The sequence below is a fragment of the Harpia harpyja genome, chromosome 11 (genome assembly GCF_026419915.1).
Source record: "Harpia harpyja isolate bHarHar1 chromosome 11, bHarHar1 primary haplotype, whole genome shotgun sequence".
Classification (NCBI taxonomy): domain Eukaryota; kingdom Metazoa; phylum Chordata; class Aves; order Accipitriformes; family Accipitridae; genus Harpia; species Harpia harpyja.
In genome coordinates this window covers 24,969,840-24,983,057 of record NC_068950.1, presented here as the reverse complement: position 1 = coordinate 24,983,057, position 13,218 = coordinate 24,969,840, and the positions used below count along the sequence as shown (strand labels likewise).

Genomic DNA, 13,218 nt, shown 5'->3' with positions numbered 1-13,218 from the left:
TGGGGTTTTTTTTCTGCTCTGGGCACTTGCTGCTTGCAGGTTTGCATGCTTTCCCTCCTACTCTCTGCGGTGCCGTTGCACAACCCCTGAGCCCGAGTGCTGCCGCCGCGCCGCCCTCCCCTGCTGCTCCCTGTGCAGCCGGTACCCCAGCCCCATTGCCGAGACCCTCACCTTTCCCTCCTTTCCCTCTCTGAAACTTCACAGGGGCATCTGCCTAGGTAGTGATTTCACTTCTGTATTTATCGAAAGCCACACAAAGAGAAACAGTGCAAGACGTGGGCACACCTGCTCTTTGTAAAAAAAGACATACAAAGCAATGGTGCTATAGGCAACAATAAACCATTTTAATCAACTAATGGAGAGAAACATCCTGCCAAGGACAGTTTTGATGATTTTCGTATTACATCCCATAAGCACTGGACAGTGTTTTAGACCAGGGTCAAGGACCTTTTCTCTGAGGCTGAAGAGTTTGTCTGAGCATAAGGAGAAAATAATGTGTCAATCCCCACAGCACCTCTCTTTATTTTTAATAAAAAATGTTCCTCATGTCACATAATGATGGGAGGAACACTGGACTTCTAAACATTCATTAACAAATAGATATGGGGTCATTTTTTAAAAAATGCATATATGATGTAGGAGCCCTTTATTTTACCAGCTACCTCCTTCCAATGATGCTGATTTCTCAGAAAAATGAGAACAAATTACTTTGGGCTGCGAAACACAGACTGGACTTTCACTCAGCACCCTTAGCTCACCCTTTTGCGCTCCTCTTGGCAACTCTGTGGTGTGCAAGATCCTGACCGCAAGCTTGTGTCAGTGTTTTAATCTTCTACTCTGATGACCTTTTTCAGGTTAACTGTGACTAAAATAGTCAGTCTCTTATCCACACTCTTCTATGTCACACCTCTATTACATCTTCCTTCTCTCTGAAGCACGGAAGAACACTTAGGTACATGTAACCCTTCCAAAAATGAGAATTGCCTGAAAGCTACAGCTGCGTGAACTTGGGAACCTGGGTGGTGTGTCCACCAGGAGAGAGGCAGTTCAGAAAACAGTTTGTACGCTATTCATATTGACCTATACATGTAGGAAAAAAATTTATTTGTTTGGTAGAGACTACCTGTCAGTATAAACAAACACAATTACACTCACAATGAAAATACACCAATTTTACACAACAAAAAAAGCCTGTTGGTACATACACTTCACAGTTCATTACAGATTTCCTTAATTAAATGAATGTAACAAGTTGATTAGACTTCAGAAGCTCTGAGAAAAGTCAGATCCACTTATACTGAAAAGTAGGGCTCAGAAATAAATTATTCACAGTTGATTAGACTAAGAAAGACAAGCGTTTCTCAAATATTTCTCAATACTTCAGAAAAAGCGACATATTGAACTCTATTTTACTGTGAGGCTCAAAATGGCAATTAACAGTCCTAAGCTGCATATAAAACCCAGTATGAACCACGTTTACAAGAACATTGTGTGTGAATCAAATTACGTTATCTTTGGTTTGAAGAACTTAGAAATAATTGCCAATAAGTATTCATGTATAGGACCAGTTTTTTGAAACAAGTTATTTTAATTACTACTAGTGTCAGGAGTACGTGTAGGTGATTTTATTAGACTTAATGTGTTTAGTGAAGCTCCCTGAACTGTAGCTGGTTTATTTCTGTAGAGGATGAAATATTTAATGTATCGTTATCATTTTTACTTTCTAATATTGTATTTATTTCTAAATTAAATCCCAACATTTGATGTTTTTATCGCTTTCATAGAGAATACCAGTATGAAGCACAGTGATATATTATCATCAAAAAGATCTGAACATCATGTAGATCTGGGTTTCTATATACCACACTTGTAACATAAATACCCTTCAAACTGCATGCATTTAGAGCCCTCTACATTTGTACCCACACCTGGACCTCTGATGCAGCAATGTACAGGAGCCCTTCCATGAAAGGATGTGACTGGGAAAAAAGGGAGAGAGGGAAAAGGTCCCTAAGAGCTGAACGTCTTGGTCCTGAAAAGTGATAGAAATCCTTGCTGCTTTTAGATCATTCACTCAGCAGCTTTTTCACTTCTAGCAACATTTTTCTCAAATACAGAGGTCCTTGAACCCTCCACATCCAAATTATTAAAAAAAATTATCAAGCAAATGATATCAGCAACTCTGTCAATAAATGATGCTAAGAAGGTAATTTCAAGATATCCATACTGCAAATGATAAAATCTTAGCGCATATGTCAAGCAGCCTTTCAAGTTATATGACTTGTGGATTTGCTTCCTTTTCTGTTTTTCTGAACCACCGAGGCCATACATTCACGCAATTTCAAACATTGCAGCGACAGTCAAACCGCACAGAGCGAACTGCACAGCCCATGACATGCCAATATGTTGTGCTACAGCTGGGAGATGGGCCAGGTCACATCCTGCCTGGCACAGCAACATGCAGCAAATAATCACAGGCACAACACTGCTGCCTCCTCCCTCATGCAGGAGCAGACCCTGCTGGCCCTACACCAACAGGACTACCGGAGGAGTAAGGCAATAAAGGTAAAGCAATGTGGCACTTCATGATAATGCATATTTTACATCACCCAATTCCAAAGGTAGACTAATTCCTTAATATGCATTATCTCGGACATGTCAATCCCATGTGAAGGTTTTACAGACATCTGCAAACATTCATACTTCAAGGAACACAATACTTATGCACTTTACTGGTATGATATAAATTAGCAGTTTCCCACTCTTCATTGCCACAATAAATCCACACAGAAAGAACTGTTGGTATATACAACAACACCAAAGAGCCTGAAATAGTAGTAGTGAATTGCAGTTATAAAAATAAATTTCTAAAAAGAAGAGAGAAGAGAAAAGGAGACGAATGTTCTAATCTTACCTTCATCATAATCTTATTAGCATTTCTCAGTGAGTAGTTCAAGTATCAGTCTATACTCTTATGAATCTGTCTCATAAATATGTCAAGTGCAAAGTATAGTTATTTTAATAGTCTGTGTTGGTGGGCCATCATGGATTTAATTAAGAGACAACTAGTGTATGAAATATGACACAAAAGCACGAAACTAAATGGAGAAATGTTTTACTGCAGATTTAAATCAGGGACATAGAAGTAATGATGATCTGGCCTTAGAAATCCTACTTAAATTTAATTAATGCAGACCAGCACAGACCTGTTCATATAGGAACAAAAAATAGAGGCATTAAAAATAATGATTTAAGCTATACTGTGTTATTTATAAAGACATTTGCATTATCTCCAACTGCATTATGTTATTTATAAATGTGTGTTGGTTTGTGGCTCTTAAATTAATTTTAAAAGGCTGGAAATGCAAGGCCAATAAAAATTGTTAAAATAATACTGTCCCGGTTTCAGCTGGGATAGAGTTAATTGTCTTCCTAGACCACGACAATTACTTTCAGCTATCCGTTTTTCCAAAATGAAGCCTTTATTAAACTTCCTGCCTCATTTTGAAGGGTCTCAGAATGCTCAAATCATTCTGCTACGAAATTGCCAATATCCTTCTACGGTTGTGATGAAAACTGTGTTATTTTCCACCCAAATTTGCTCTTCCTCCATCTTCTCAAAAAGCAAGAGCATAGTCAGCACTGTGAGTATTCAGGATTAGATCTTCAAGCACTGCACAGTCCTTCCTGCTATCATTTTGGTGTACTGTTTTGACTTCATAGGAGATTTGGCAAGACACAATGTTTTTAAGAAGCAATGCAAGAGTACATATTTTCATGTTGAAATTCCTTACTACTTATATGAGTTTAACACTATTTTAGAAAGACAGAATCCGATAATTCCATGAAACTATTCCAGTATCTCAATCCCACCTTGCAAAATCATTGACTGACAACAACCTCAGTTGCACTGAAGTTGAAAGCAAGGCTTACTATTGATTTGTAAGGGCACAGAAGCAGACACTGAAAATATACAGTTAAGTATATGCCTGTCTGGCTGTAAGAACTGTTGCCTCGGTCAACTATCGCGACTACATTTATACATAATTTTCATGTCTAAGACTCTCCATTTTATTAATCTGATCCAGCAGGTACTAGCTATCACATGTTAACTTTCTCAATTCAAGTGGCTTCCAGTCATTTAGATTAGAATAACCTTTAATTGGTTGGTTGCTCTAGCAGGCAGTTAAAGTATTCATAGATTTTATTAACCTTTTATTACTAAAGGAGAAGAAAAAAGGTAGTGGCCAGAAAGCATCATTAAGTGAACTTCATCCCAATTTTCAGAAAACTCGGAGCTGTGGACTCTAGCTGCTCTCCAAACACCATAATTTGGAGTGTCAGGAATGTAATAAAAACTGTAAATTGACACAAAAATGAAAGTGCTTGGGAGAAATAAATTCATAACTACTTTTATTTTTTGGTGAAGAAAACATCAAAGGTTTGCAACTCAGCCTGGAAGGCAAAAATGGATAAAAGGAGAGTGCCTATAGTTTCAAAATATTTTTCTCTTTAATGAACAGTTGAAAATATCCATAAATCTCTTCCAGTATCACTGTATTTAAAAAGCAGTCAAGTCTTTTGTGCCTGACATGTTTATAGTAAATCTATTCTCATCTGTCGTGTTTGCATAAATTGTCCAAAAGTTCATCCTGTCTTGGCTGTCTTTCAGTATTCATTAGTATTGAAGTCATTTCTGGAGTAAATGAAGGGAAAAAATGCCCAGAAATTGAGATAATGCATAGAAAGAACCAGACTTCTGATGACTAACAAGAACAAACACAGCTTTATTCAGCTAAAGTCACAGAAATTTGTTTCTTATTGCCAGGGATGAACTAAACAGTATGAATTGTGTAAGTGCCTAATAAATAAATACAGGCAATCAGGATGAAATTCTGAATAATATATGATAAGGTAATAATATAGTCCCAAATAGGTATTTATATGGACACCTAACTAATCAAATAGCTCCTCTCAGAGGTCTGCTGTAAGCCATCACCTGGATTTAGCATACCTTTGCACCTTCCTCTGATAGTAAGAATTACAGTGCAGAAACACAATGTCAACCCCTATCTTTCACCTTCTTCCTCAATTAAGAAGACATATATAGCAAAAATGAAGAAAATTACACTGAAGGAGTAGTGCCATGTGGGTACAGCCTGAAACGCGGGGCTGGCTGAAGCCCCTGGGGAGGGATGGAGGGAGGCGAGGCACTGCACAGCAGAGAGCACCCATCTTCGCATGGGACAGAGGATTCGGGTGTCCCCAGCCTCCAGGGCTCATCCTGGCTTGGCTGTCCCCTCCATCTGGGATTTTCCCCAGCACCCACAGCCTGGCTGTTTGCTCATCCAGCTGCAGCGGTTGGAGGGATCCCCGTGTCCCTGCCTCGCTGTGCTGTGCTCGGCTGAGCTTTGTGGGTGTTTGCAGGAGGCAGTGTAAGCACGGCCCCCTTCCCATTGGGGAGGCAGGAGCAAACACTGAGCTTTCATCTTCTCAACAAACACACCCAAATTCAAAAGCTTTCTCTCAGGAATAATTAGAGCCACTTTGGGTAGCATTGTAACTAGAGCATCTAAACACCTTTTAGGTTACTTTTAGTACAAAATAGTCACTTGATAAGAAGGGCTGAAGATCAAAGACATCGTTTGCTGAGCTACTCAAGTAACCAAGAGGTGAATAGGTAAGAAACAACCATACAGCTGCATCGCAACCAAAGAAACAAGGAAAACCAGAGCTTCCCGGTCTAGACTCCTGTGGAATCAAACCTGAAGATGTGCAGGCAGAAATTTACCCTGGTCTATTCCCTGCACAACATGTTCATTAGATTTTAAAATAACAGGCCACTATATCTCTCAGCCTCAGGGTACAGTTTCTGTGATTTCCATTAAAAGTCTTATTGACAGTGGGGTTTGTTCACTGAAGTGCGAACATACAATGGTTTTGCAAAGAGTTTATAGAGTAACTTACATTCACAGAAAGCTACCCACACCTCTGTATCAAAAACAATTTGCAGAATTAGATATTTAACAAACAAGTTTGAGATCTGCAGTGATTAAATTAGTGAGATAATTAGCACGATATTTAAGGTTAATGTTCACAAGTAGGTTAATTATATCCTTTCCCAAATTTCTGTTTTCATTTCGCTTGACGCATGTTGCAATAACAGTGAAAGTGAGGCCACACTTGCAGAGATGGCAGACAAGGCAGCACATATCACCAAAGGTATCAGAGGCTGAATGCACACTTCTGAGGGAACTTTTCTCCAACATACAGTCTTAGAGCTTTGTATTCTTCATGTCCCAGCAGTTCTCCAGCTTTTAGGGTGAATTCCCTTGAATAACACTTCAGATCTGTATAAAGAAACGTTTTCTACAGGGCTTGTGGGATTTCTTAGCTTCAAGACTTCACATGGCTCTCTAATGTTAATTACAAAGGAGACAGCGTTTAATGCTTTATACTGAATTCAGTCCACATGCACAGCTCCTATGTACAAGACTGCAGACCCAAAGCAAGACATAGAGCTGAAATTCCCTCTGATGGGACTTCAGTGAGGTTACTTCATGTTTACTCTAATGAAATTAAGAACAACATTTTCTGCAATCGTCAGCAGGACGGGTGTAGACAATCAAGCAGGGAGTCAAGTACTACGATAAAGTTTTAAAAAACTATTTAGCAGTTATTTGCACAGAGGCAGTAGGACACGGCATCTGGATTAACTTACATAAAGCTATTTTGCAAACGTGTCAAGCCAGCATGACCATGGGCTCTGAGACACCAGGAACCACAGCCCCGTACACGGCGCAATGCTCCCCGGCCTTCTCTTCAGCAACAAGCTAACACTGCTTGGAGGAAACATGCTGAAGCTTTCTAGTAGCAGAGCGAACATTTTTCAAAGCATCTGAACACTGTTCCCTCTTCTGCCTGACAGAGACTCTCCATTTTCGTCTCCTCAGTGTACCAAAGCCCAGGGCCAAAGTTCCCAAATCCTGACAGGACGGGCTGATGGGCTAAAATGCCACATGCGGGGCTGAGCTTCAAAATTTCAACCTCTAAAACAAGGGAAGTCAAGACCCAAATACTGCCAAACATTATGGTATTTCATATACGGAACTTATTTAGACAGCATGTGTAATTTGTAATCGTTACATGCACCCTAGCAAGTTTTACAAGGTTCCCCCCCCTTGGTAAACATATGAGGTGTAGGCTGCTAAAGGCCTCCCAGCCTAGCCACCCTCCCCCCGGCAACATGCAGCCTAGTAAAAAGTTCATACAGCCATTTTCAGCATTTTTCCATATGGAAAGACGGCTTCATTTCACGTTAGATTCAGGGCTGCCGGCGGCAGCGACATTGGGGCGCCCGTGCTCACGAGCCGCGCAGGATCACGTCCCACCCCAGCCCTCGGTGCGAGCACCATCGCCTGTCACCACACGGTGAGGGGCGATTCCCGAAGACGTGGTGCTACCTGCTTAGCCTACCGCAACCCCTGGCGTTTTGATCCTCTAAAAGAGGGTCCAGTTCTCCCCCAGGAAGAGGGCATTCCCCGGCTTTTAATTTACATCTGCTTTCCCTCCTGTTGACTTCACGTTTCCTTTCCTTTCATGTTTCCCTCATGTTGGCCCAGCTCTCCCTCACACAGGCTCCCCGGGCAGCCAGGCCCAGCCTGTCCAGCTCCTCGCTCCTCTCTGTGTGGGGCTGTAAAGCTGTTGCTGGAAAAGGAAAGCAGACTCTGCTCTCCAGGGGAAGAGGGAAGCCCTGACTGTAAGGGAGAGCTGAATAAAATGGTTTGTGTCAAATTTTCTCCTGCTACCATTTTGCTGAGCAAAAGAATGGATCCAGAAGTCTTATCGCTGTCTACAGAGGATGTGCTTTTACATACTGCTATGGCTATAAAAATCTATCTTCTGAGCAAAAGAAGTTACCTTTTAAACTAGAGCTAGCCACAACAACTTGTTTTCAGGTTCTGCAATGTAAGAAACTCACAGCATGCTATGTTGACAATTTGAATCATTTTCTGAATTTTTTAAGCTGCAAAATTTTACTCAGCTTTGTTTTATTTATTTATTTGTTTTTTATTTCAGTATGGTGCTGTTATTTGCTAAATTATTTGATCATTTTGCCACAGCATTACAAAACACTAACTTGCTGATGCCTGCTGGACCCTGCTGATAAGGAGGCTCATAAGAAAGGAGCTGGTGAAAATCAGTCTCTGTCCTTTTGAAAAATTAGTTGAAGCAATTTCACATTTCTACTTTCCCCAAAAGACACTGCAACCGTTTCTCTTCCTTCCTTATGTATTGTTCACACCACCGCAACATAAACACATGCTTCTCTATCCCACATACCTACTGCCACAGACAAAGCCCTCTTCTGCATTATTTCAGTGGCAAGGACAGAGGTAGCGATGCTCTGGGCTGCACTGTATTTGCACAAGCGACTGCTGTGAGTATACATGCAAGTAGAGCAACTGATTTTTGAAAGGCAGTTAGATACCCAACCAGTAATTGTGTGCACAATTACTGTGATTACACATGTAATCATGGTCATTGTGCTTCCAAATGATGCATGTGCTATTCTAAAAATTCGCTGCTGTATTACTAAAATTAATGGGAGCTTTGCCATCAATTTGAACTGATGGAGGATCAAACACTGTGTATTGTAGCAGTAGTCTTGATATATCCAAGAGAAAATGCAATTTTTGCATCCAAAATGCTAAATTTTCAGTGTATTGAAACAGTAAAAGAGGGATGGAGACAGTTTCTTAGCATATCTAGGTATATATTTATTATGCATTCATTAATAACTTATCATTTTTGAATAGGGTTCTTGATTTGATTCAAACTCCACTGACATTAAGAGAAAACCAGGGCTCTGGATCAAGACTTCTTTAATGTTTGCAATTAGCTTGGGTTATACAGCTGTGTGTGCATTTGTTCATGGCAAAATCTTTGGCTTTTGACTGCCTTGTCTTTCAAGAGTTAAATGGGATTTTGCAGAGAAGATGCTGTGCGATACAGTAGGTATGGTGATACGTAGTATTTCACATCTAGTCTTTGTCCATGTTCTAACAATATGCATTAAATGTCTTACTATTGTCTCCTTTTCAGATTAGTTTACAGCCCTGTAGTTCCAGCTGTTTTATTCTGAAACTCTAAAACCCTATCGCTAGGGAGTTCTGTGTAATTGCCCATAATATGCACCACATTATCCATTTCAGGAACTGTGCTGAAAGACAGCAGCAATAAGGGGTTTTCTAAAGGCAGTCTGGTTTACACTAATGGATCTAACAGGAAGGAAATGCAATTTGAAAGAAGCTGATGCATATGTTCTATTGTTGAATATAATGTTTGATTTAATTATTAACTGTCTGTGATGGAAAGTCAGATCCTGCTCAGTTCTGCTTACACTTTGGTACTCTGCTACCACTAAAAACAGACAAGATTCAGTCTGAGGATTTAAGAGTTCTTTGTAAAATACTGACATTTAATTGTGCTTTTATAAAATATCAGCTGAGGAACCTCAGCCGCATGCTTCTTCCATACAGGCTGGCTTTCTTTTATCAAGGTAAATATACAATATAGAAGCTGACTCTCTTTCCTTCTTCAGCTGCATAAATCAGAAGATTCTCAAAGTTAATGATCTGCTCCAAGTATTTAAATAAATATGATCCAAATTGAGTTCATATTCAGTGCTGTTCATGACCTATTCATTTTTATTTTATTTTGCATTTCATGTCATACACATAGCACTGCAGTCAATCTACTTCTTTATCACTGAGAAAGTACACAATGGACCCAAGTAAATTCTTAGGAAGGAGTTAAATTGTGCTGGCATGACTTTACCTATCCTTCTTTTATCAGGGACAGAGGATCTGGCAGACAATTTCAGTCCAATTCTATAATTGGTGTTTTGTGATTTCTAGTAAATTGTTGCATTGTGTTACAAAGGTCCCTAATTCCATGTGCGGGTATTAACATGGTGTAAGGAATGAACTCATTATGAAGAACTCTTACCTGAAATTCCATTATCCTTTCCTCACCATGGTGACTCCTATCAAACTCATTCATATAACGTAATCTGGAAAGAAATAGGTATTGATGCTAAACTGCTGTATTTTCAGAGGAGTTTAAAGGTAAAAATCATAGCTCTCCTGCACGATTCAGACAAAACAGTAGTTTAACACCACTAGTAAACAAAATAATTGAGCAATGTAATTTCAGTTTTGTATTTTGTATCTGTCTGGTAAGATTATTATCTTTGACACTATCTTAAGCAGATGCAGGACTGGAGTTGAAATTAAACAGTAGTAATGATATTTGGAGTGCATCCAGGATGATCTTCATTATTTGTGAGAGTGGTTTCCACATCATTATTTGATCCATAATTTCTCATCTTCTGTTAAACATATCTTTCTACATGTAGTGCACACAGCACTAACTCTGTGGGATGCGTCTTCCTTTGCAAACTCCAAAGGGATTGGTTACTTTTGTCTGGAGGGTAATAGCAAGAAATGAAGTTCCTAGGAAATACACTGCCACGCCTCAAACACCTAATTGATTTAGACAGCTTAAGAAAAAATAGAGACCCCTTCCACAGTGTATTTGCATTCTTGGTGTCAGTCAGCAGACTTCAGTCACAGATTATGAAAGAGCCACTGCAGCAAAATCCATCTCAGATTTATCTGGAGATTTCTGCTTGTAATCTCTTCTCTGTTGTAAGGACCTGAGAAGATTTTAGGCTTTTTAAAAGCCTCAAACATGTTGAATATTTTGGTTTAGAGAAGTACCTGAGAGCTCAGATCAAAATATATCCAGACAGCTTTAGACCATGACTCCCAACACAGCAGATTCCTGCTGGATCTTTCCTGGGTCAAGAGCATCATAAACCCAATCTTTCTTAGGCTGTTTCAGGACTCCTACTTTCAGCCTTGCCAGAAACCAACAAATGCCAAGGTGCGCAATTTCTTTCAAAAAGTTAACAAAAATCTGCAAAACAGGTATGAGCTGAGGTCAGTTCTCGTTTTGGTTAAAGCTTTCTCTTAGTTTCACTGTTACTCCTACTCCTAATTAAAAGTTTATTGAAGCACTTTGCATAGTGTATTGAAGAAGCAATTGTTGGAGTGAAAAGAAGAACTGTCAGTTCTGAAAATAGCTTGGACTGCTCATGTGTCATTCTCAGTATATGCTGAAATATCCAGAAAAACATGGCTCACACTGTGGATTGCATCAGATACCCACACATGTATAAGCAACTCTCTCCCCGCCCTCTCCTCCTGAGGCTCATTTTTATGAAACACATGGTTAGAACTGAGCTGGCTCTTTCTGCCATTGGAGCAAGCTACAACGGAGCAGAGCACAAAGGAAATTTATTCCCCTGGTGTACGTAGGATCTGCCTGTAGAGCTCAGTGTGAGAATTAAGAACAGACACTTATGGTAACCAGCACACTGCAGGGGCCGGGGGGGAAGCAGGCTGGTTCATTTTCTTGGATCCCATGACCAGAACTCAGGTAAGGCTACGTATGTGCTGAGTGTCAGATCATTTGCAGATCAGGAATGCCAGCTTTTCGCCCAGGTCCTGGGAGCTCATCCTCCTATCTCAGCCATGCCAGAACCCATCCAGCCTGAGCATTCCCAATGCACCTGTATGATAAGAGTTGGTGCGACCAGTCCACCCGCCCATCCCCTTCTCCCCTTCTAAACTTGTGGCTCCCTGCACTGTACATGCCTTGTCTCCATCCTGAAGTACTACCCTGTGTTTGCTGGCTTCAGCATGTCCAAGAGGGAGATTGAAAACAGTATCAGTGGCTAGACAGAAGGGCAATTGAAAAAGGGTGCTGTGGAAATCATATTCATAGGGAGAAAGAAGCGAATTCACGCAGGTGTTTCTCCATTTCTGCTGTGACTCCTCTAGGCAGCAAAACAGGTGAGTTTGCTGCATGCTAATCAGGAAAAAGAACATCTGAAATATGCATCTGCACATGAGCATCTGTGCAGAGTTTCTCCAAACCAGTTCTCAAGTGCATTTTTTTTCTCTGTGGGCCTCTTTTGTACTTTGTTGTGCCAAGAGGCTTATTTTGTATAGGTGGAGAGACCCCTATCCACCAGCCATCAGGGAGTGCTATTAATATGCAGCATCTTGAATGCATGAGCTGAATGACAAGCTGGCAGAGTTTGAGACTGTGTGGTCCAAGTTTATGTCTCTCCCTGAAGAGGCGAAAAGCCCCTTCCCAAACTCTCTGCCAAACTGTGCAAAGAGATGAAAGAAATGAGAATGGGCAACCTATTTTTCTGCTTCTCTCTTCCTAATACCTTCACACTATCATTTCTTTCCCCTGGCCACAGTTAATGTGAACGGCTGATTTCACATAGTTTGCTACTGAACTTCAATGTTGAAATGGAACACAATAGCAGAGCTATTGAACTTCTTTTTTTTAACTGCTTGTGGAAGAAATCGGAAATATTTATTAGACTTCTTATACATACATCATCTTTTGGATTCATGTATCGTTCTCCATCCTCTGCCTGAAACATCCCTACAATAGTGAGTTAAATTGAGGTCCTGAATTTTAGGCATATTTGCACTTTGCTTTTGGTCACGTAGTGTCACCATGCAAGACTCAACCCAGCAAGTTTTTCAGCCTGGAAAAACTCACTGAGTTTTTTATGTGCCTGAGTAGGAAGAAAGGTACCTATACGTCTCATTATGGACTAGTTACAGTTGGATCTAGGAAGAGTCAGTGGGTGTTTCTTACTCTCCTCACCTAGAAGATGGGGAAGGATGCAGCGGGAGGAAGAGGAACCACACAGCCACCATCCCCCACCTCAAAACAAGCTGCTGCCTGGGGCTGTTCCCAGCCATTCTGTGGGGCTCAGGAGCTGGACTCTGCTTGTGCAAATTAGCTGCGCCTGCAGAGATGTTCGCCTGGGTCCTCCTGTACCAATACACGCTGGACTTTTGTTACCACATAACATAACCGTACTGTGGTTTGTTTGTGGAACTAGTGCCTTAAACAGGTATCTTTGGCCTTCACCAGCTGTTCAGCTTTGGGGCGTTTAGGAAGAATTAGAGAAAAAAAGAGCCACAAATAAAAAAAATTGCTTCAGAGTCTTGTGATAGAAGAGAGAGAACAACACAGATCGGCCCATGTGTGTCCACCTAGCCTAGTGGCAATGTCTACCATGTAAGCAGAACTGAAACAAGCCCACCCCAGAGACCTTTC

General features: G+C 40.7%; 1 long non-coding RNA gene across 1 annotated transcript; it reads right to left on the bottom strand.

Moving 5' to 3' along the window:
* Positions 1 to 323: 323 nt before the first annotated feature.
* On the bottom strand, positions 324 to 10,870 carry LOC128148540 (uncharacterized). Its single transcript, XR_008237311.1, has 2 exons — positions 10,012 to 10,870; positions 324 to 2,826 (listed from the first exon to the last, which is right to left on the bottom strand). It is a non-coding gene; the product is annotated as an uncharacterized LOC128148540 (long non-coding RNA).
* Positions 10,871 to 13,218: the final 2,348 nt, after the last annotated feature.